This window comes from Gavialis gangeticus, unplaced genomic scaffold, assembly GCF_001723915.1.
Source record: "Gavialis gangeticus isolate Ggan-Ray unplaced genomic scaffold, GavGan_comp1, whole genome shotgun sequence".
NCBI lineage: Eukaryota > Metazoa > Chordata > Crocodylia > Gavialidae > Gavialis > Gavialis gangeticus.
Window position 1 is genome coordinate 16,883,860 of NW_017729031.1, and position 3,959 is coordinate 16,887,818.

At 45.0% G+C, this 3,959-nt stretch overlaps 1 protein-coding gene across 1 annotated transcript in view; it reads left to right on the top strand.

Moving 5' to 3' along the window:
* Positions 1 to 3,959, top strand: part of LRP1B (LDL receptor related protein 1B) — a 2,002,088-nt gene that overhangs the window by 1,504,021 nt on the left and 494,108 nt on the right. The gene's annotated exons all lie outside the window — the stretch shown is intronic.

Sequence of the window (3,959 nt, forward strand, 5' to 3'; positions counted from 1 at the left end):
CACACACTTTCCAGCTTGCAAACATTATGACGCATGCTGGAAAGGCAGGTGCCAGGTCTTCTGGCAGGCGGGCTTAAGGGAGTAGGGGGAGAGCTGCAAATGCCCCTGCCCAAACTTAGACACACCCTCTTCCCTAGCAGCCATGAGGCTGCTGCTGCTGGTGGGAGCAAGGAGGGAGGAACACTACCTGTTCTTTCACCTGCACCACCTCCACTAACACCAGAAATAGCCACCAGCACTAGCATGACAGTCTCCTCCACTCCAATTTCAGCTCCCAACATGAGCCTCCCAGTGCCAGAGGAGGAGCCAGATTTGGAACCAGGGGAGCTCAGTGCCATAGCCAGGAAAATTCTGGGGAAGGAGGGGGAATCACCTGAGTTTGTGCTCCACACGCCTCAAAGTTCCCCTACAGACAGGTCTCTTCTGGAACACACTTTGGAGGAGGTTGTGGCGTCAGGTGGCTCAGCTTCCCCTGATGTGCCTCTGCCTGCTGAGGAGGGAGATAAGGCAGGATTCCCCACCTTAAACCCAGAAGCATGGGAGTAGCGTAGTGTGGGATCATTTTGAGGTGGCAGATGACCCCAGGTATGCTACCTACCCACACTGCCAAAGGCAGATCAGCCAGGGCAAGAAGGTGAAACTCTTCACCACCATGGCAATGCTGCTGCATCTCAAAAGGCGGCACCCCCTTGCCTTTGCTCTTCCTCAGCCTGGCACCAGTGGGAGTGTGCTGAAAGAGAAGCCCCACTGTCTCTCCAAAGCCCCCATCCCCATGAAGCGGAGGCAGGCCACCCTGGAACAGTGGGGGAAAGCTGCAGAAAAAGGGAGTGTTGCAAGGGCCAGCGAAGTAACCCAGATCATTGGGAAGATGCGTGCTCTGTATGGCCAGCCCTGCTCCTTAGCTGAGAGGCCAGGGTTGAGGCAGCTCATGGCCCCATCCTACCAAGTGCCTGCACATACCACCATCAGCAGGATGGTGGTGCCCTCCCCGTATGAGGCATGCAGGGAGTACTTGAGGGAGGAGCTTCATGAAGCAGGTCCCCGGGTGGCCTTAAACTTCACCTTGGACATCAGGAGCAGCTGGGGTGGAGAGCACACCTGCCTCTCCCTCACAGGGTACTAGTGTGATCAGACAGGCTGTTGGTGGGCTCTCCTTCAAGCAGAGGTGATGGAAGAGTCTCACACAGCAAAGGAGACCATGGTGTCCATGAACTGTATGGTGCAGGGGTGACTCATTGGGTAGGGCGAGCTCACTTGTGGGTTCATGGTCACTGACAATGGGGCCAATTTGGTCAAGGCACTCCATGATGCCAAATGTGTTGGCATCTGCTGTGTGGCAGACAAGTTCCACCTCATAGTCAGGGATGCCTTGGAGGGGGATAGGGCTGATGGTGGCAGCACCTTCGTGACCGGCCAGCTCATTTCTAGATTTCTATTTGCACCCGCCTAAGTGACAGGGAATGGATTAACCTAGACATACCCTGTAAATATATTTGCCCTCTAAAGCATCAACTACTGCTTCTGTTTTAGACAGGATGTGGGAGTAAATGGATTATTGCTGTGACCCAGTATGGCATTATCCCAGTAAGATGGATTTGAGTCAACAGTGTGCCGTTGTTGCCAAGATGGCTAATGGCATACTGGGCTGCATTACTAGGGGCATTGCCAGCAGATTGAGGGAAGTAATTATTCCCCTCTATTCTGCACTGCTGAGACTACATCTGGAGTACTGTGTCCAGTTGTGGTCCCCCCCACTATAGAAAGTATGTGAACAAATTGGAGAGCATTTGGCAGAGGGCAACAAATATGTTTAGGGAGCTGGGGCACATGACTTCTGAGAAGAGGCTGAGGGAACTAGACTCATTTAGTCTCCAGAAGAGGAGATTAAGAGGGGATTTGATAGCAGACTTCAACTACCTGAATGGTGGTTTGAGAAAGGATGGAGCTAGACTGTTCTCAGTGGTGGCAGATGACAGAACAAGGAACAATGGTCTCAATTAGCAGCAAGAGAGGTTTAGGTTGGAGATTAGGAAAAACTTTCTCACTAGGAGGGTGGTGAAGCACTGGAGCAGGTTACCTAGAGAGATGGCAGAAGCTCCATCCTTGGAGGTTTTTAAGGTCCAGCTTGGCAAGGTGCTGGCTGGAATGATCTAGCTGGTCCTGCTTTGAGCAGGGGGATTGGACTAGCTGATCTTGTGAGGTCCCTTCCAACCATAATTTTCTATGATTCTATGATTGAAACTCTAACATTACTAAATAAGAATGTAAATAAATTCTCTGACAAGCTGATTGAACAAGGTGGGCATTTTGATGCATTTTATAAAAGATTGGGGATTAGTTTTACTAGTATATTTTCGATTCAAAATTGTGATTTCAGGATTTTATTAGACTATGGTATACACTGCCTGTATAGATATAGAAATGCAGCATAAGTTTCTGAGAAGGCCACCAAATACTTACTTTCACTTACAAGATTCAAATATTACAATGTTTATGTTAATTTTTGACTGGAATATTAGAACAGAAATGTTAATATTTGCATTAAGCATGTGTCTGCTAATACATCTTACTTTGAGTTTTTCGATTTCCCTGGTCAATCCCTGTTTATAGTTATTTGACTGCTAGCTGAATGCTTCCCATTCCCATTCAGTGTTCCAAATTAATTATTGGGAAAACAGGTCAATGTCTTTTTCTGTGCTTTGAATTTTATTAGCATATAGTTCAGTTTATAAATAAGCAAACATAAATATTAATTAATTCCTTTATCTCTATGTGCCAGCTTTCTTTTTTGTTTAAAGAAATAACAGCATTCTGCAGTTACCACTATATGTAATATGCCCACATTGAAAACAGACATACAATTCAGCTGCATAAATATTCAATTAAATGAATACTTAATTCCTTGGCTCAAAATGTCATTTTAGTTGTAATCTAAAGCCATTCTAAAGTATGGGATATTACTACAGTTTGATATTACAAAGTCCACTAAGAAACACTTCCCCACTTGCCAGCCAGATCTCAGCTTCTGTTATACATGCACATTATTTTTCTCCTTTTGCAATATCCTCTATTTATTCCACTGGGGTGAAAAAAAGATGTATTATTAATCTGAGGTGGCCAGTGCATCTTTAACTTGCAGTCAGCTTTAGTATCCAAGCCAATATGCTATTATAATTGCTTTCCGTGGGCTGTTCCTTTTGGTTCAGGAACCTGACTACTTCTCTCCTACCTGTCTGCTCCAGTCTCTTACTTCCCAATGGACCATCTGCTGCTGCTGCTTCTTTATGACTTTCCCTTCTAACTCTCACCTCCTTCATTGTCTTTTCTTGTCTTACCCTTTCAATTCTGAGTCCTTACTAACACTATTCCCACTGGTTCAAATTCATAAAATAGTATTCTGCTCCAGTTTGTTTGTCAATATATTTCAAAGCATTTAAAAAAGTTAGGCAGCTGTCCTCAATGTCTTTTTTATTGATAGGGAAACCGAGGTTGAGTGGGTGCAATAATTGCATATTAGCTCAGTGACAAATCAGAAATAGAACATGAGGAACAGAATGTATTAAAGAAAAGGATGCCTGATTTACCAAAGCAATGCTTGAGGCATCTATTCAAAAGTAGAAGAAAAAGTGGAACTGAAGGCTTAATTCTAATTAAAGTCATTTACATGTATGTTATAGAACCTGCACAGAAATACTAAAGAATAAATGCATTTGTTTCTTAATTTTTCTTTTCTTTTGGGGCAGGGGCAGGAAGAGGAGGGGGGGTGGTGATATTTCATCCTTTTGATTAGTTAGTGCAACTTTGGCAATGGATTTGTTTCATAGTTTCATAGTTTCTAGGGTCGGAAGGGACCTTAGCAGATCATCTAGTCCGACCCCCTGCCATGGCAGGAAAGAGTACTGGGGTCAAACCAGCCCAGCAAGGTGTTCATCTAACCTCCTCTTAAAAACCCCCAGGGT